General features: G+C 38.3%; 1 protein-coding gene across 2 annotated transcripts in view; it reads right to left on the bottom strand.

Annotated features, from left to right (window-relative positions):
• PAFAH1B1 (platelet activating factor acetylhydrolase 1b regulatory subunit 1) overlaps window positions 1-20,459 on the bottom strand; it is a 61,833-nt gene extending 41,374 nt beyond the window's left edge. Inside the window, exon 1 of one of the 2 annotated variants that reach the window (XM_081162261.1) lies at window positions 20,028-20,459. The gene's annotated coding sequence lies outside the window, so the exon portion shown is untranslated. The remainder of the gene's footprint in view (window positions 1-20,027) is intronic. The other variant, XM_081162262.1, reaches the window with a different exon arrangement.
• Between the last annotated feature and the right edge of the window lie 1,105 nt (window positions 20,460-21,564).

Genomic DNA, 21,564 nt, shown 5'->3' with positions numbered 1-21,564 from the left:
AGTGTAGACCCAGGAACCAAGAGGTCACCAGTTCAATTCCTGGTCAGGGCATATACCCTGGATGCTGGCTTGATCCCCAGTAGGGGGTGCGCAGGAGGCAGCCAATCGATGATATTTCTATCGATGTTTCTATCTCTCTGTCCCTCCTCCCTTCCTCTCTCTCTAAAATTCAATAAAAACATTAAATAAATAAAAAAGACGTGTGAGGGAAAACGAACAGTAGAGGAGTATTAACATAAAAAATGGAAATAATCAGATTTACTTATTAGATGTAGAAGTAGGCATTTAAGAGGGCCACTTAAAGACATTAAGTAAATGGATGATTGTCGATGGCTCCTGCTTTTATGAAATTGATACTTTACAATGCTTTATTTTATTGTTTTAGGTTAAAACTGCAGTTATATCAGGTATTAAATCTGGATTTGGTATCATGGGCATTTAGCAAGAGTGAAGGCATTCTGGGCTTGTGGTTTTTTTCTTTAACAAAACAAATTTATTAACACGTGTACGTCAATGTAAGAAACATCCAAACTTGCAAAGGCTTTTTATAAGAGTTTATTTGAACCAAAACTGAATTAAGGAAGGAATGTAAGGAAAATTACATGAGGGTGGGAGAAAGCAAGATGAGGATGGGATTACAGAATAGTTAACAAAATTATGTGCATTCTTGAGGGTGGTCATGCTTATTCCAGGGATGTGTTAACCTAGATGTACAAGAACAGTGGGTAGGGCTTTCTTAAGGCAAAGAGAAACCTTTTACTAGGGAAATTATAGGCCTGGGGCGTGACTGCCCACCGTATGTGCCCAGTTGGGAATTTATGATCAGGTCACCCTGTGAGGTTACTTTCCATAGAACCCCACCCACCTTTTTTTTGTCTACATATATATGGGAGATACCTGTGGGAAAATGAGCAACTCTCCTAGGAGGCTCAGAATTAACCATCTACAGTTAAGACAAAAGAGAGAATCGTATAGAGGAGGCCTGTTACGGGGCAGGGAAGAGGAAAAGTATGGTGAAGTAAGTACAGTTCAGATACCCAATGCTTTATTTAAAGAGGGTCAGATTATCTACCTTGTGTAAACAGCACATAATCCTAATCCAAACATTTTCCAGATATAGCAATGAGGCAAGGCAGAAGCTACTGTCAATATAAGTACCTTTTCAGACTAGCCAATTTTTAAATAAAATTTGTTGTTTCCCAATAAACTGTGTTTCATGATACTCTACAAATAATCAAAATTTTAGAATAGTTCCAAAAATCAGAATTTTTCTCAAATTCAATAATGACACATAAGATATTTTATTGATCTGTATAATTATTCATATTATAGAAATACCCCTTTCTATTGTTACCACTTCATTCAATTATCTTCACATAGATTATATATACAATAATCCAATGAAGAAAACAAAAGCTAATCTTTTCATAAAAGGTAGTAAAACATATTTGTCTATAATTTAACTAATTAAGATCTCAACTTGAGTAAGGCAAACAAAAGCTACTTTCTTAGGTTATGCTGGCTATACAAGACATTTAATTTTAAAAGAGTCAGATCAAGATTTAAAGAGCACAGATAACCAGCATCCAACAAAAAAGAGAAATAAAACTGTTATTCATATCACATGTCTAATAATCTATTTTTTAGAAAACCAAAAAAGAATCAAACTGAAATATCTTGTAAGAGAATATTGAGGTAGAATATAGTAAAGTCACAAAAAAGTTAGAGAATTAGACAGAAATTTTTTATTTACAACCTGTACATTTCTATTCTAAGGTGAATGTTACAGTTCCAAGAATGTTCTGAATGCAAGGTACAACACTATCTTTCTTTAGGATTATAACTTATTAACTATAAATTGCTATGCTGTTCAATTCTTCCAACACACAGCAAAGAAACTAACATCTTCATTTAACAGATGAGGGAACAAGTTCACTATGCTTAGGTCATGTATCCAAGGTCAAACAGCTAGACAGCAGCAGGGCCGATTCAAATCAGGTTTGTTTTTTACTCTCACATCAACAGTTTCAAACAGTAGGAATGAGGGCAGAGAGGAGGCCAAATAGGCAGGATTCCCTTTTTACCTGTTTATGTACTGGGTTTCTGTGCAAGAGTTTTTGGGGTAAAAGTTTCCAGTACAAAGATAAATTTGAAAAATCACTGATTCCACCTTATGCTGCTTCCCACATTCTTTGTAACTATATACATGCTATCTCTAGTACCAGACTAACCTCCTTAGGGGCAAACACTGAACTGAATTTGTCACTCTAGTATCAGGTATAGTGTCTGGCATGCAACAAATGTTTGTTAAGGAATCAAAGTTTGAAAGCAAAACTTTCCAAATAATTATATTTCCACAGTTATAGGCAATTATAAATAATTTATAACTGCATAGCAATTTATAGTTAATAAATTCTTTCATATATATTATCTTCTTAAAAAGAGAAACCAAGCTGAACTTTTTAAAATGTTTTCCAAAAATGACAAATTTATTCAATATTCAAAACTTTATTTTAATAAAATATTATCCAACAACTGACATACCAGTATTGGCAAAAGAAATTAACAATGTTTTATTTTCTTGTTTTGATTGCCATACCGAAATACAATTAGGGTTAAGCCATATAGAACTGCCAATAATGGCAATTACACAGGTTCAACCAAATACTTATCAATGGTACTTAAACAGCATTAGCAAAGTTCTAAGCAGCTAGCATAAGGAGCAGAACTGGGATTTATTTACATAGTTTTGGCAAAAAAAAAAAAAAAATTAAGCAAACAGTAACTCCCTCCTCTGATTTAATAGTCCTTTGTACATACATATATTTAAAACTTCTCATACTACACTCTAATTATCTGCCTTGATGGTGTCTCAACAACTGTCCTCCAAAGCTGCAACATATTTATTCCTTGTTGTATTTCTACCAAATATCATGGTAATTAACACGCAGTATCTAGTGTTTTTAAATGACTACAATAGGTGTCATAGTAAAACTAAAAATCTACTGTGTTCTCAGAACTTTTAGATGCACAGTATCACTTGATTCTTATCCTCTTTTTTAAAAAATTCAAAAAAATCAAAATTTGAAATATGGGCAAGCATCAAAGTCCAGCTGGTTTTGATAGAATTTTCTTTTTAAAGACTGAACACTAACACATCAGAAAAAGTAAACCAATTAACGTATCAAAGAAATTAAAATCCTGTAGAAAAATGAATTGGCTGTCTTAACTTTATAATGAAACTTTAAAATTTAAAGACCTTTTGATCTTCCAATATTCACATTACCCTTCTGGTTTCTGCCTAAAATTGCTACATTTTCAAGTGAGAATTAGACAAACATAACCACAACAGCCCTGCATATCTGATTTTTTAAAAGTCAAACCAGGTCACACACAAAAATCCATTGCCTTAAAATAAAAAGAAAAGCTTGCTAATATTTCCAAGCACACAAACAATAATAGAAGACATACTGTTCTATGTGCATTTCTTAACCATAAGGTATGGTGAATACTAATGCAGTAGCCTAAAGAAATTACAAGGGAGAAATCACTAATTCTTAAGAAAGGGAGCAATGTTCTAAAACTGATTATTTCATGGTGATTGTTTTGGAGATAACATATGCAATACTAAAGTAAGGGGAGGCTGGAAGTCGATGACAGAGGCTTGGACTAGGATAGACGCATTTGGAATGGTCTGGGGGAAAACACAACTTTGTGTTCAGACTGCAATTATACAAAAGTAGAATTTTTATTTTATTTTATTGATTTTAAAGAGAGGAAGGGGGGAAGAGAGAGAAAAACATCAATTTGTTGTTCCACTTATTTATGCATTCATTAGTTGCTTCTTGTATGTGCCCTGACCAGAGAGACATTGAACCCACAACCTTGGCGTACAGGGACGACACTCTAACCAACTCACCTACCAGCCAGGATTGAATTTTTTTGACACAGTTCACTAGCTGCTCTTGGAAGATGGCATTCTCCAGGACATGATCAGTCCTAAAGGTAGATCTCTTGTTTACATCCAAGAACAACTGTCCAAGTGTTATGACAACCCAACTGGAAAACCTGCAGTATCTCAACTGAACTAATTTCTAGTTTATACTATTATCCCCACCAATACCTGCCTCCAATAATTGAAACAAATAATTGAGAAATAACTACATTCTTGGTGTCAATTATTCAATTTACTTACTGAGGATGAACCAAAGTACCCAGTATTCAAACCAAACAATACATATCTGTATTATGTGCCTCATCTATGGAAAGCTACATGTGACATAAAAGCAATGTTTAGTCCCTGTCCATAAGAAATTTACAATATAGTTAAAGATGTGAGCTATACATATCCTTTTATTCATTCATTGACTATTATGCTAAGCTCTGTCTATGAGGTTTTAAAATAAGAATGAATAAAATGTAATCCACCCCCCTAAGGGAACGTATAATCTAGTTAGAGTGAGATGGGAGGGTAGGGACTGGAAAGGTGACAAAGAGAATATAACATGAGCTGAGGACTGACCATGTCAGCTTTTTAAACTGAAAGGCTAAAGATGATGAAAATGATTGGCAATTTTTTGAGGTGGGTTTTGGAGAAAGAGATATGTTGAATATAACATGACAACAAAATAGTCAAATACAAAATTATTTTTTTCTTTTTTTAATGTTTTTATTGATTTTTTAGAGAGAGGAAGGGAGAGGGAGAGAAACATCAATTTGGGAGAGAAACACCAATCGTTTGCCTCCCTTATGCACCCCAATCAGGGATTGACCTCGATTATGTGCCCTGACCAGGAATCGAACCAGAGACTTCTCCATTCGTGAAATGACGCTCAACCAACTGAGCCACACTAGCCAGGGCACAAAATTATTTTAAGTAATTCGAAAATACATTATTGCTGAAAAGTTGAAGCTAAAGATAGCAAACTGAGAAATACAAAAAGCAGACATCAGTAAGAAACTAAAGCGGTTTCAACTCTGAATTAAAGAGATTCAGCAGCAAAGGTAACAAGAACTGTAGTTCTAGTAGGACTAAAGAAAAAAAACCTTATTTTTAAACAAAGGGAGTCTTGAGCACAATGTGAAGAAAGAAGAGGCAGAGCCATGTATTAGTATGTTTCTTGAGGGTAGAGGCCATATCTATTACACACATAAAAACAATACCTCCTTACAGTTAATCTATGCTGAAAACTACCGTGAGTCCTGATGCATAGAAATGCTCTTCTACTGAAGCAATTACTTTCCAGGAGCATAAAACAGGATTGTGTAGTGGTCCCTTTTTCTTGAAATCTATTTCTTAATGACTTTACCATTTTGGGATACTCTGAAGAATACTTGCTCTGTCCATCTTCAAACAAGAAGATAGGGATGTAGCAGATTCGAAATTATTTTTTAAGAAGAATCTTAACCTACAAGCACTTTAACAAATTCTATTTGGGTAAAACTAGGTTTTCACAAAAAATATATAAATGTAGTATGTATTTGATGTATAGAACATCCACACTTTAGGTACTTGCCAAGGAGCTTAATTTCAATCCACACCAAGAACTGGGTTGAGGGAAATTATATCCACTAGTCAGATATCAAAGGACAATTTAGCTACTCTTTCAGACTGACCCTCACATGATGTGGTTGGTCTTCTCATAGAGTGTTGTTAAATACTAGACATCCATCTACCTTAGAGATATTGATGAGGGTAATGGTAATTACACATAATGCTCTTACTGGGGACCCCTATGAGAAATTCTAGTCTGATAGAGCCAAGTGGTTGTCTTTCTGAACTAACTGGTTTCTTTTTACCTTAACATTGTGAAAAATAACCTAACAGGTTTATTCTTCCTGCTAGCTTATAGAAAGTTCAGAGTCAAATTTGTGCTATGCCTGTAGCAAAAATATTGTGATATTCAGTCTAGATTCTAATTCCAATTTAGTCTTACCCTTTTTGTTTCTTCTGTCTCTTCACTTTTAATCTGTGGTATCTGTAGTTTATACATCTTTATAAATTGCCTTAAATAAAGGGTTACAAATCAAATACAGACTAACTTGGCAAGTAAAAGTGTGAATCAGCTAGAAATAAGACAACAGTGGTAGAACTGGGTTTTTTAGTAAATTCAATTAAAACCAAAATCACTAAGCGCACAAAACATGTTTGTGATCTGAATCCTGGACCATCCATTTGTAGCCTCTGGATAAGATACTTAAATACAGTGCTGAGCCCTGGCTGGGCAGCTCAGTTGGTTAGAGCATTGTACCAATATGTCAGGATTGAAGGTTAGATTTCCAGTCAGGGCACATACAAAAAGCAACTAATGAATGCATAAATGAGTGGAACAACAAATCAATGTTTCTCTTACTCTCAAAAATCAATTAAAAAAAGTTTTTTAAATACAGTGCTTTGCATGGTTGGCAGGGCTCAGTGGTTGAGTGACAACCGATGAACCAGGCCACAGTTTGATTCCTGGTCAGGGCACATGCCCAGGTTTTGGGCTCGACCCCCAGTAGGGGGAGTGGAGGCAGCCAATCAAACATATTTAAATGACTCTCTCTCGTCACTGCTGCTTCTATCTCTTTCCCTCTCCCTTCCTCTCTCTGAAATCAATAAAAACATATTTTAAAAAATACAGTGCTGAATATTTCTCAAAAATCAATAAAAAATGTAAAAAATATATACATATACAGTGCTACTAGATAGGATGGTCAAGGAGGTTAAACCTGTGTTCCCTCTGCTTAAAACCTTTCTGGAGCAAGGATATATATAACAGCTATAAGAACAGGTAAATATCTTGCATTTGCACAGAACTTCATTTCTTCTTCCTATCTTTTTTTTGCCCCATTGCTTTTCCAAGAGGGAGGGAGGGAGGGAGGAAGGGAGGGGGGGAAAAAGGGGGGGAGGGGGAGGGGGGAGAGAGAGAGAGAGAAACATCGACTGGTTGCCTCCTGCACACACCCCGACCAGGGCGGGGAACCAAGCCTGCAACAGAGGTACATGACCTTGGCGGGAACTGAACCAGGGACCCTTCAGGCTGCAGGCCAATGCTCTAACCACTGAGCCAAACCAGCTAGTTCTCTTCCTATCTTTTTGATCTTCAACTGGGCTGTGTTGCATCCATCATACCTATTCGCACAAAAATGCAGAGATCACAAACTGTCTACAGAAAACAATGCAGGTAATGCAAATGATCGAAGCAGGCAAGGTTGTAATCTTTCCATACAGGACTCATTTTGTTCACATACAAATCTTTCCATATGGGTCTCATTTTGTTCACATACTAATCTTATTACAATATTCTTCACTTACAGAGAAATATACTGTTCTACCTTTTCTTGAATATTGTAATTGCTCAGCTTTACTTTTTTCCATTTTTATAGAAATGTCTATAGATAAGTATTTCTTCACTATAAACAACAGTGGAAGAGCAATCAGTAAAAGTAACAGGGAGTGGTGTAAGGCTTTGTTTCCCTGGAGAGCTTATGCCGATCTAAAGGAGGGCAGCTGTGACTCAGCGTGGGCCAACAGTTGCCATGGCAAAATGTGGGCCACACTGTTGCCAGAGCTTCTAATTTTTCTGGATAATCCAAAAACAGAGACTTAAATAGCTAATTGTCAACTCAAAAAATTTTTTTAACTATGCAAGGCCAAGAGAAATGCACTTACAGACTTAGTTTGGCCTGTAGGCTGACAGTATGCAACCCCTGGCTCAGTACTGAATAAATATGTATAGGTTTTTGAAGAGTTGAAGAGACTGAATTTATGGTCTAAAATTGATGCCAACAATATTATCCATTTTACTTATTCAAAGCATAAAAATATTTAATTAGCCTTAGAATTAACTGCAATGTAAAAACAATTTTATCATCTTTTCTGCAGATACCTTCTCATGTTTACTGCAGCATTGTCTATAAGTGAAAATGTACAAACAACCTAAACACCCATTTCTGTAGTGTAGATAAAATGAAACTATAGTATAGCCCTGAATGGAGTTACTCAGTGGTTAGAGCATCAACCCACACACGGAAAGGTCATGGGTTCAATTCCCAGTTAAGGACACCATACCTGGGTTGCAGGTACATCTCTGGCCCTAGTCAGGGCAAGAGCGGGAGGCAACCAATCTATGTGTCTGTCTGTCTCTCTCACATCGATGTCGATTTCTTTCTCTTTCTCTCTCTCCCCCTCCCTCCCCCCTCCTTTCCACTCTCTCTAAAAAAAATACATCAATGGACAAAAAATATCCTCAGGTGAGGATTAAAAAATAATAAAAAAATAAAATGACCGTCTCCCATGTCCATTCCAACTCATTCAAGGTTCGGTTTAAATATCATCTTTCCCAACTGTCTTTAGTGGGGAGATTTGATGGGCCCTGCAAACAGCCTAAGTGACAGATACCATACACAATGTACACCATTATAATCCAGGACCCAGATTTAAAAGCTACACTGGATTTCCTACCCATTTAATTATTTCATTAAGAATCTAGGAAAAATTCAAATTCAAGAAAGCTCTAAATTCATTAAAGATTTTCCCCTTTTATAAAACTGAATGACACCAAAAAAAAAAAAAAAAATCCTTAAATTTGACAAATCTAGAAATAGGGAGGGGAGCTAAGATTTATCCAAGGAGCCGGGCCGGCATGGCTCAGTGGTTGAGCATCGACACATGAACCAGGAGGTCAGGGCATATGCCCTGGTTTGGGCTTGACTCCAGCAGGGGGCATGCAGAAGGCAGCCGATCAATGACACACTCTCATCACTGATGTTTCTATCTCTCTCTCCCTCTCCCTTCCTCTCTCTAAAATCAATAAAAGCATATTAAAAAAAATTATTCAAGGAATGAATAGATGATAAAATATTCTGGCTATCAAAGTTTATCATTTAACAAATTTTAATGCTTTTAATGATTCAGCAGTCACTTCAAATTTTTACAGTAGCACTATGGTGCTATTATCTTTATCATTATAATCCTAACATAAAGATATAACATAAAAATAACATAAAATCATTATTCAAGCTTTCTGGCTCTTCGGACTTGGGCTAAATGAGACTTTTCTGCATAATGATATATCCTTAAAAAAAATTATCTCCACCCACGAGAAAAATAGCAAAGGCCTATAAATTTAAAGAAATTTCAGGCTGCTGGTTCTCATTTTTATGGAACCATCACAATATGCCCCCAAAACCTCAAATATCACTAGCATAGAAAACATCTAAGATCCAAAGTATTTAAAATATCACTTTAAAAATGTTAGAAATAATACTTCATGTGGGAGTCAACCTTGACTCCTTTCTTCCTTCCTATATAATTATCTAATCACTTACCTTGATCTGCAGTTTATTTCTCTATTCTTACCGCTACTTACCATAGTTTATACCATCATCTTTCACCTGGACTAATTTCAACCAGTCTCCCTAAATCTAGTCTTGGCCTGTTAACATCTACTCTCTAAACAGCCCCCAGAGCCATCTATTTAAAATACAATCTGACCATATATATCACTTCTCCACTTAAAACCACCCTTCATTGGCTCCCTATTTTTTATTTATTTAACAAATATTTACATAGCAGTTACTATATGCTAGTCACTGCTTTAAGTGTTTTACAAGTATTCATTTTCTCCTCACAACTACCTATGAGAATTGAAACAACTAGCCTTTATACCTATAAAGTTGACCCTTGAAAAACTGGAGGGTTTAGGGCTGCTGACACCCCCCCCCCCCCCAACCCCATGCAGTCAAAAATCCACGTGTAACTCTTTACTACCCCAAAACTTAACTGTAATTGTTCCTTGGTCTCTGCAGGGGACTGATTCCAGCACTCTCCAAGTCTCTTAAATAAAATGGCATAGAACAATGCACGCAGTCCACCCTCCACATCTGAGGATTCCCAGTGGCAGATGTGAAACCCGGATATGGAGGGCCAACTATACATTTACTGAAAAAAGCCCATATATAAGTGGACCCAAGCAGTTCAAACCTCTGTTGTTCAAGGGTCAATTGTATACATGTACATATAAAATTATATAATACAGCTGTGTAAGCAGCAGAGCTGGAAACTAAACCCACACACTTTAGGCTCCAGAGTCAGGGCTCTTAATCACTACACAATGCTGCCTTCTCCCTATTTCCTGCAGCCCACACACTTTAACACAATTTATAAAATCGTTTCATCTCATTTCTAATCAAGCCCCACTTTGCTCACATTCCAGTAACACTGAAAACCTTGTAATGTATGCCTTTCCTCTCCCCACTTTGTGACCTTGATGATTCTAATGTTGTCTGTCCCATCTGTAGCATCTTCTAGTACTTCGGTACAGCTCCTACAACAGAGTGCACTGAATACATTCTGACGAAAGAATGCTTTATAAAATGCCTTACAAGATTAGTGAGCAATAATAAACAAAAATGTTCTATTATTTATTACACTGGTAGACATAATAAAACACAAAACACCAAATGTTTTAGAATACGAGTCTCCAATACACCTAATGGTTATCCTGTAAAAACACACACAAACAACAATAACCAAAAAAACCTTTCCCCAAATTCAGTCCTCTCTTAATTCTTTCTTGTTCCTTCATAACACCCACATCTACTTGACAGCCCAAACAAACCGAAGAACACACCTCAATTCTTGACTTTCCAAATTCCTTGTCTCTCCCACTTTCCCATATCCAACTGGTTACTAATTATATACATACTGCATCTCTCTCAAATCCATTCTTTCAACCTGCATTGCTAAATAGTCTCCTCACAGGTCTACCTGCCTCCATCCACTCCATGAGTTGCATCTTCCACAATGCTAGCAGTGCCTTTCTATAAAGGATATCTAATGATGTCAGTTAACATTAACTTAAAATCCTCCACTGCCACCTCAAAGGGCAAAAGCAGTGGTTATCAGAAACAATCAACTAGGGAGCTTATTAAAAATGCAGAGATTGATGTTCACTCTCTCTGGAGTACGCAGTGCCTTTCCCTCTTCTTCTTACCCCAGGAGCGTTACCTTAGCCTTTCTTTCTCCTAAGCTCCAAGGGCCATTCTTTTACTTCTGTAACTTGTTTCCTGAGCCCATGCAGCCAAGCTGGCTCACTTCTTTCTACCTCTGTGACTTCCTAACTAAACTTTCTCCTTCGATTTGAGTTCCTTGGCTCTTCTTTCTTTGCAGAACTCAAGTACCAAGGTTGCTGAACTGAGGTCCGGTCTAACTCTTCCAGTAACACCTGGTGCTGTTTTGCCACTAACAATCTTTCTGGAAAGTTTTTCTTCTTGATTACATGTGTATTGATATATGGTAAATATTTGGAGCAGGATCATTTCTATGGAAACTCTAACAGTGACGTCTTATGCTCTCATTTCAAAACAAAAAGAAAAAAATGCAGATATCCCAGGTGCCCCCCCCAGTGGAATTTCTACTGCATAAGTCTAAGATGGAGCCTAAAAATCCACATGTGATGAAGATGGTCCATTTACGACGTTTTCCAGGCCCAATCAAGGTAAGGTACTCACTCCTTTATACTCACCCATCACTCCAGCTACACTGAACTACACAGAACTTCCCTCTCCAACCAACATGTACTATTGAGACTGACTACAAATGTACTAGGAAACTCAATGTAACAAGATTTCTTCAAAAATGTTGAACCAACATCTTTGTGAAGACCTTGAAAATCTTGGGCCTTCATCTCACCAAGTACACATTTTGATTATAGCACCATTATGCTACCTTTACATATTAAATGTTTATAAACTAAGATCTTTGAGGGCAGGAGCTCACAATCATGTTTAAATCCCCAATACTTGGGATATAATATACTTAAATAAATGTTTGCTGGACAGGAAAACTGATGAAAATTTAGAAGAGAAACATGTAACGGTGTTAGGATAATTTTCTTTTAGCCTGGCCAGTGTGGCTCAGAGGTTGAGCATCAACCTATAATCCAGGGGGTCACGCACGGTTCGATTCCTGGTCAGGGCACATCGATCCCCAGTGGGGGGGCATGCAGGAGGCAGCTGATCAATGACTCTCTCATCATTGATGTTTCTAACTCTCTCTCCCTCTCCCTTCCTCATTCTTTAAAATCAATTTAAAAAATTTAATTTTTTTTGAAGTAGAAATCCAATGAGATTCTCTATATAAGTGTTACAGTGGAAGAGCAAGATATAAAAACAACTGCAAGAACTGTAATAACTGCAATCTTCTATCTTACTCTCAAATCATAAATTCTCCTTAATGTAAAATAATTATCTTTTAGGACATTGGTCTACCAGGTCTGTTTTTAAAATAAGAGTCTAATCAATCAAAATATTGTTTTCTGTTGTAGTATTGAAAACTTTTTGAAAGGCAGTACAAAGTATGTTCAAATACTAGATCTGAACCAATGAGTAAGATACCTTATTTACTTTGCTTCTCAGATCACAGCAGTCTCCCTCTAAACAAGCCCCAATATAAGGAGCTTTCCTCTAAAATCCCAACACTAAATACTCTTAATCTCTAGAGGGACATATAACTCAAATAAGCTTCTTCAAAGACTCTCTCTGATCTTTATTTTCCAAACTATTAAAAACCAGAAAAATTTGGGGGTTAAATTAATAATATTTAAAATTTTAAGTAAAAATTTTCAGACAATAAAGATATAAACTGTGTTAATAAATGGGGGAGAGGAGATGAGTCTGTCTTACTGAAGAATTCCAAATAATATATGTAAACACCCCTCTCTCTGGAACATGGAACTTGACTCACTTTCAAAGGATAAAATAAGGGAAAGGAAAAACAGTAACTTCACAATTGAGAAAATGGCACACACTACATTAACCAAGTGATGGTTAACACCACAAGTGATGTTGTGTGGGTATCATGTAGCCCCTGCCATGACATGATCAGTGCACTTCACCTATATGGTATTTTTTTCCAAAAAGCCATAATCCCAGTCTAATCATGCTTAGGGGCATTTTATAGGATACCTGACCAGTACCAGTACTCAAGACTGTTAAGGTAATAAAAAACAAGGAAAGAAATTGTCACAGACCAGAAGAGAATGGGGAGATACAACCAAATGCAATGCAGTACCCTGGGTCAGATCTGGAACAGAAAGAGGACATTAATGAAAAAAGAAATCCCAATAAAGTCTGAAGTTTAGCTAATAGTAGATACCAAGATTGACAAATGTATCACAGAAATGTAAGATGGTACGAATGGGGACAATTGGGTGCAGAGTATATACAAGAACTGCATTATCTTTACAACCTGTTTGTAATCTAAACTTATTCCAAAATAAAAGGTTTATTTAAAAAAAGAAATAGCAAAATGTGATTACTAAATTAATATTTAAAAGTATAAACAAAAATTTCCTGATTGCTAAAATAAAGATGTAAACTGTACTCTGCAGTTTAAATAAAATGCTTATTTGCAGTAAAATTTTATATTTAAAACTGAATTTTTCCATTTGGCACTGATTTACATAGCACTTCTTGCCTACCAAGAAACTCTGAAGCCATCACTGGATACACATAACTGATACCAAAGGGGAAAGAATCCCCAATACTAATTCTTAAGAAATATACTTAAAATAAGAACTATATTGACAAGCTTATTTATATGCTTAAACTGTGTGCTAAATTGTTTCCCTTAAAAGAAGTCTCTTAACAATAAAAAACGTTTACTGAAGGATTTACAGACCTTTTATCATTCAGTAGTAGTAACCACCCTATGAGTTAAATATTGTCAACATTATCCATTTACAGATAAGGAAACCAAGGCTTTGCCTCAAAGCACATAGCTGGTAAACTGTGGAGTTAGGATTAGAATCTAAAATATTCGTATATGGTTTTAGTCAACAGCTTTAATTTTCTGATAGAATGCTAAATGGAAAGGTTTTTTTGACCCTTAAAACTAAATTAACAACAAAACTAATCAATAAAATTGACTTATCTATACCTTCCCTTTTTTTGCAATCGGCATATTTTTGATAAAAAATATAGAAAGATGAATAAAGAGTATATGCCTTATGCACACAAAACACTAGTATCATAAAATATCCTTCTATCTTTGCCACAGATTAAAAGTGGATTAATTGCCCTGACCAGTGTGGTTCAGTTGGTTGGGTGTCGTCCTGTGCACCTGAAGGTTGCCGGTTCAATTCTCCATCAGTGCACATGCCCAGGTTGCTGGCTCCATCCCTGGTAAGGGACGTACAGGAGGCAGCTGATAGGTGTTACTCTCTCACATGGATGTTTCTCTCTCCCCCCTCCCCCTTCAACTCTCTCTAAAAATCAATAAACTATTACCAAAGAAACACAGATTCAACATTTTTTTAAATAGTGGATTAATCAATAATGTACGAAGTCTTAATAAACAAAAGTTTCTGTAATGCCTTTAAAAAACTGAAATTCATTAAAAATTTTCTGATTGTTAATTTCACTCTTATCAAAAGACAGTATCTCAGAAAATTTCTTAACAGTCTTATTTAACTATCAATAATTCTAGTCAAGCCCTGGTCAGGTGGCTCAGCTGGTTGGAGTGTCATCCATACACCAAAGGATTGCAGGTTCGATTTCCAGTCAATGCACATAACTCAGGTTTCGGGTTCAATCCATGGTCGGAGGTAACCTATCGATGTTTCTCTCTCTTCCTCTCTCTCAAACCAATTTTTTAAAAAGTTTAAATAATAATAACAATTCTTGTCAAGGCCCTGGCCAATTAGCTCAGTTGGTTAGATCTGCGTTCTGATAAGCAAAGGTTGCAGGTTCATTCCCTGGTTAGGGTACATACAAGAATCAACCAATGAATGCATAAACAAGTGGAACAACAAATTGATGTCTCTCTCCCTTCCTCTCTCTAAAATCAATAAATAAAATTTAAAAATAATAATAATGATTCTTGTCAACATCTAAGAGCTCAAGGGAAAATAAAAATGTAAAGTGCAAATAATTATAAAACGCAAATGTAATTTTTCTAGTTGGGTTAATTCACTTATAGTTGAGAGTTTTGTGACTTTGATATAACTATGTCAGAAGTGTGATGACGCTCCCTGGGACAACATAAAGTATCTGTAAAGGAAGTATAAACACTTCTCCCTCCTTCACCTTAATTCCCAAGAGATCACTGGAAGTTAGCTATTACAAAGGACTATAGGACAGCACATTTCCTTTCACATGATAACCCTGCACTCAATCAAATGCAACAAGTATCTATTTATTAACACTACTCATATGTATTTAAGTATTAATTTAATGTTTAACATTAATGTATTAATATTTAATTATTCACACTACCTGTACGCTACTGTATGCTTGCAATGAGTCTTTACTTATTACTACTGTAAAACAACATTAGGCACTTTCTGGGAGTTCCTACTCAAATGTCTAAGGCCTTATGCAGGCAAAATAGTTAATACAAGACCATATGTTTAAGAAAAATGCTAATTTAAATAATGCAGGTAATAAATGCCACTGATTTTCACCATTTTATGTTTGTTTGTTTCTTTCTTTTTAATCCTCACCTGAGGATATTTTTCCCATTGTTTCAAGAGAGGGGGAGGGAGGGAGGGGGGAGGCACATCTATTGGTTGCCTCCTGCAAGGACCCCAACCAAGGCCAGGGTTTGAGCGTGCAACCAAGGTACATGCCCTTGGCCACAATCAAACCCAGGACCCTTCAGCCTGAGGGCTGACACTCTAACCACTGAGCCAAACTGGCTAGGTCTGATTTTCACCATTTTAGAAAAGAAATTAACAAACATATGAATAGTTATAAAAAGAGTCCATTTTGTCAAAATAAAAAAGAATGTTTCCTTGATGGTACAAGGCAATATCCAAGTGGTTCAGTGCCTGTAATATTTAACTCATCCTAGATACTAACCTATGACCTTAGGAAAAGAAATTCTGAGTTTCAGTTATCTCATCCATAAAAATACTTACCTACCTCAAAAAGTAGCTGACAGAACAAATGAAAAGGAGTACCACATTAAATATATTTACAAAGCTTTAGGGAAATGTTTATGACAATATTAAATGACAATTCAGAGGATACTTTTTCAGATATATCCTTGACAAATGCACGTATCAATCCTAACTAGGTAAATTTCAACCAAAAGCCACTATCTTTTAAAGAGAAAACAATAAATCAAAATAATAAGCACTTATGATGTCTATGTCCAATGAGTATAAAACATTTCACAAATATCAATTAAGGCTTTAACTGCCATAGCAAGTTTAAAAATTATACCCATAGCAGAAGCTAAATTAAGGTTCTATTTAAATGACTAGCCCGAAGTGTCATACCAAACCAGCAACAAAGCTAAAACAATGCAAAAAGCCTTCACTGCAGCTAACTATTAGGCTTATATAATAGAGCATCTTCATGAAGAAACATTCTCAAAACATTTGGCCTTCTACAACTAAGTATCTTCAGGAGAACAGATTTTCTTTTCCTTTTCAGAACTTATACAGTATGCCATTAGTTTTATTTTAAATAGAGCAACTTTTTAAGTTAAAAAAAAAATTACAGTTGTATTGTACAAGACAACAGTGGCAAAAAATTCCACTTCAAATTCTTTTCAACGTACATGAAACAGGTTACTGTCATTATGAAATATTTTCACAACAGAAACTTAGAGGCAAGTAAAAAAAATCTCTTTTAGAACCACAGCCAACATGGCCAGCTGAATTTAAAACCAAGTCTCAAGTCCCTTTGGCAAAAGAGTGCATGATTCACAGCTTTAGAACTCAATGGGAAGGATTGGAAAACTCACTCTGATAGTCCTAATATTTTGTTTGGGGTTTGTTTTTTAAGACATCTCCACCCCAACGTTGACAACTTTCAGAGTTTCTATGGCTTAATTAAGATAAAGTTGTGAATAACAGGAAACACATGTAAACAAAAAGTAGTCATATATAGCTGATATATATTTTGTATTATATTTTTTATATATGTAATTTAGTACACAGGAGAGAACATTTACATTGGAAAAAATAAAATATAGACTATGAAACCATGGGTATTCTAGCTAGAAAACCAAAAATTATTATATTGATTTTTCCCTTTGAGAAACATATCTAAATCTCTCATATACCGGAGTTACTTCATCTAGAAAAACAGATACTAAGTAATTCTACTAAAAACTGAAATCTATCCCAATAAGTTTTATGAATACAGGATTATAAAGAATTTAAAAAATGGACTGCCAAATTAAGCAAAAGATTCAGCCACAAGTACCAGAAACATACACAGATACACATTTGGAACTTAACTCAAATTACTTTAAGCTCCTGATCAACTAACAATCTGAAAAAGAAAAACATCACTGTTCTTAGTGCACTTTTACAGCTACAAATACTACGGATGGGGTATGTCAAACACATAACAGCAATTTGTCATTCCTAACCGTACTCATTCCTTACTAAATGAACCCTCCTAATTCTACTCCTAATCACATTAAAAATAAAAGCATAAAAATATCACACACACTGACAAACAGTTATAAGGATCACTGAAATCATTTACCACATGAATTTGACTTGACATTCTTCTGAAGATATATATTCATGTGAATGCTTGATACAAAACATAGGGTAAAGTAACCTACCCTCTTACAGTAGTACCTTACAGAAAGGACCCTTTCAAGGGACAACACAAGAGTCTTTAACACAAATTATCTTATCCTTTTTTACTCATCTTTGATGTTCACTATTTTTTTTTTTTAAATCACAGGTTTACTGTTTTAATGCAAACTGAAGTAAAAGAAAACATCTGTAGTATCCTTATTAGATTTCTGCAATATTTCCACTAATTCTTGCCAAATATTTCTGGCATTCATTAATTTACACTTACTTGACTAAAACAATAAAAAACATTAAGAAGGGGGTATATATGTGTGTGTATATGTAGACAATAAGTGCTTGCTTTAGAGCAGGGGCATTGCTTCTTACCTCAATTATTCAATACCCACCTTGCAAAAAAGGTGGAAACTAAAATCATAAGACTTTAAGATTTACTTCAGAGAAATGCCTTTGTGATAGCATCAATTAGCACCAAATAACCTTACAAAACATAATCAAAAACCAAAATGCTATGAAAGGGCAATCTAAATCTAGCATTTCACAGGTTCTGCTCTCTTACTCCACCCAGCCTCCTTGGCTCAATGGCTGTTCACAGCATCCACAAATATTAGCCCACTTTTTTCAAAAGAGGGTGGAGGTGCCAAAATAGGGCTAGCTCCATCAAATCAATATATACAGAAATATTTTTGAAAAATTGGGTTCTATTCTAATTTAGAAAAAAAAAATAACAGCTTCTAACTTGTTTCAGATCCTCCTTCTGAACAATCCAATGATCATTTCTAATAGAACATGAAAGAATAAATCACCCTAAACACAAATTACTCTTTTGCTTTAACAAAAACTGCAATTTGCAACTGCCAATTATTTTTGCAAAACTGTGTCCTGAAAGATCTCCATGAGAGATTAAAAGCAAGCAAATGCCTTAGATCCAAATCAGAATTTAAGTAAAAGCTTTTTATATATTCAACATTGTATCACCACCAACATGCACAAGCAGGAAATTTTCCTGATTAAAATGAGACTGGATTCTGCAGCAATCAAGCCCTACTGTAAAAATAAATAAATAAGTAAAAATATAAAATTTAAGCAAATACTACTGTGGCAAAAAGAGAGGGCTGGCATCACTGGTATGAAAGGCCCAAGCACTGTCTCCTCCACCCAAGCACTGTCTCCTCCGCCCTAGCATCAAAATGAGAATTACACAAAACAATCCACCTCCCATCAAAAATATAATTGCCAAAAATGGCATAAATTTTGTTTAGCCTTTAAAACGTATGAATCTCGAGGATTGTGTGTTTAAGCAGCGGTCGGAATAACAGTAATATCTTTATTCTCTCCCAATTGCCTCTTAAGGAAAGGGGGAGGGAGGGGACCTTGGCATGACATCGCCCATTGAGAACGAGACAACAAATCTGGCTCTTCTCTTAAAAAACACAATTTCTTAATCAATGGATATAAATTGGACCCAAATCCCAACCACAAAAGAAAATCTCCTGCCCTCCTTCCTCCCAAGGAGTTTCTTGCTAAGTCACTGAAGAAAGACAGAATAACAAAGTCAAAGCACCTTGCTCTCGCTTATCTCAGATATTAAAAACCTCCTCCTCCCGTCCACTCGTACGTTTAGAGAGGCAGAGTTAAAACGTGCCCACCGCCCCAAAAGCATTTCTCAGCTGGGAGGCTAAGGAAGAAGGCACTGCGTTTCCTCCAGGAGTGGGGGGAAAGCTGAGGGCCTCGAAGCTCAGTGTTACAACGTCAAAAGGCAACTCCCGATTGAGGAGCCAGTGGCAGGGAAAAAAAATCCTGCCTGATTTGGTGGGTGGATGCTGCAGATGGTTTAGTGGGTCGGGCCGCTCCTCCTTAGGGGATGTAAAGGCTGGACCACCGCACAGGGAGGCCAGAGAAGGGGTTGGTCATTCTCCTCAACCCCATCCTAAGGACAGGTGGGGGACAGAACTCCTGGAAGGCCTGTGGGTGCTGAGGCGACGCGGGGCTGGGCCCTGTCCCCGAGCCGCCAACCGCGAGTAGCGTGGGGAAAGCGGAGTTCGCTTTCTGTGGCCGGGGAAACGAGGGCCGAACCCTTTCTCCAAGATCAGAGAGCGACCTGCTCTCCACGCCCTTCCTACCCAAGAATACTTTTCTTGCTAAGTCACCGAGGGAGGAGGGCGATCCCTTCCCGGGGAAGGCCGCGGGTGGAGCAGCGGCGGCCCGGCACCCCCAGAACCCGGCCGGGAAGGAGGGGAGCTAGGGCAGCGCGCTCCCCGGCCTGTTCCCCCTCCTCTCGTGTGTCTCACTCAACGGCCGTCGCAGCCGCCATTTTGAGAGCGAGGAGAGAAGAAGAAGGAGGCGGCGGCGGCAGGGGGAGGGGAGAATGGGAGGGAGGGGACCGGCGCAGCCACATCGTCAGGCCGCCGGGCTGGGCCCGCAGCCGCCCAAGCGCAGGGGAGAAGACAGAGAGAAAGGCGTAGACCCTCGTCTGCTTACCGGAGCGCTGCACCGCCGCCTCCGCAGGGCCTCTTCCGTCCTTCACTCCCATCCACCGGCGGGGGAGGGGGAGAGGGAGAGGGAAGGGAGGAAGGAGGGAGGGAGGGAAGGAGGGAGGGGGAGGATGGCGCGCGGGGCCCGGGCCCGGGGAGGGGGAGGGGAGCGGACAGGCTCCTCAGCCGTTCCGGGGCTCGAATCCAAGCCCGGCGCTCGCGGTTTCTCTCGCTCGCGCCCGAGCGCTCCCCTTCTTCTCTTTTTCGCTCCCTAGGCCCCGGGGTCGCTACTCGTTTGCTCGCTCACTCGCTATCTCGGCCGCCAGACTCCGCCGCCGCCCCGCCGCTCCAGCTCCGTCTGTCACAGGAGCTGCCCCAACGCCCTGACGTCACCGCGCCGCCGCCGCCGCCGCCGCCCCAGACCCGCCGGGAAGAAGGAGGGGAGGGGAGGGGGCCGGGAGCGGAGGAGGGAGTGCGGCGCATGCGCCGGCTTGGGCCGGGCTCCGAGACGCGCTCGCTTTCGCTCCGTGGGCGGCCGGCGCGTAAGGTTTGGCTGTACCCGGGGGCCGGCGAGCGAGTTTGCGCACGAAGCGCTTCTCGCGCCCTGCACGACTGTGTAACCTTCAAAATAATCTCTCGGTTCTCTTTCCCTGGACCTTCGTCTGACTGTTCTGGCCCATCACGAACTCCGGCTCTGTTCACCTCCCCGCCCTGCTCTTGCCTGCAAACGACGCTGTCCCCGCTCCGGCGGCCAGCAGCAGGACCCGCCGGCATCCGTGGATTCCGGGGCCCCATAGGCTTCAGAATAAAGCCGAGCCCGGGCCAAGCTGTCGACTCTTCTACCTCCAGCCTTCGGGTTTATTACCTAATTTGGGGGTGGAGGGTGGAGGTAGGTTGGGTTCGCTTGAGACGAGCTGTTGAGGTTAAAAGGCTGATGGAATGCCCAATTGTCTTCATTTTTTATTATAGATTTTTAATTGGGAAGATTCTCTTTTAAATGTGAATTAGCTATTCTTTTCCTTAGTCACACACACACACACACACACACCTGAAAATCTGGAAGTTTCAAAACTGAAGCTCAAGCAAAGATCTGGAGCTTTATCCCTACAGGATTGTGTGTGTGTGTGTGTGTGTGTGTGTGTGTGTGTGTGTGTGTGTGCTAAATTGTGGGCTGAAATACTGATGACAAAGAAGTCTTGGGGATTTGTAGTCAATTTATTCACACAGAGACATTTGCTTTAAAAGAGGCCAGCCCCCCGGCGTGGCTCAGCGGTTGAGCAGGAGGTCGAGGTTCGATCGGGGTCAGAGCACAGGCAGGCTCAGCCCCAGCAGGGGATGTGCAGGAGGCAGCCAATCAGTGACTCTCTCATCACTGATGTTTTTTTTCTCTCTCTCTCCCCCTCTTCTTCCTCTCTCTGAAATCAATAAAAATGTACTTTTAAAAAATAAAATAAGAGGCCAGATGGAAGGTTCTGAAACATTCAACATAGGATACTCTTTTAATAACAGGTCTCCAGTGTGATTATTTCATCATTCATTTGCAT

The sequence above is a fragment of the Miniopterus schreibersii genome, assembly GCF_964146895.1.
Source record: "Miniopterus schreibersii genome assembly, chromosome: 16".
Lineage (NCBI taxonomy): Eukaryota > Metazoa > Chordata > Mammalia > Chiroptera > Miniopteridae > Miniopterus > Miniopterus schreibersii.
The sequence above is the reverse complement of the archived record's forward strand: the minus strand, read 5'-3'. Positions and strand labels throughout refer to the sequence as shown.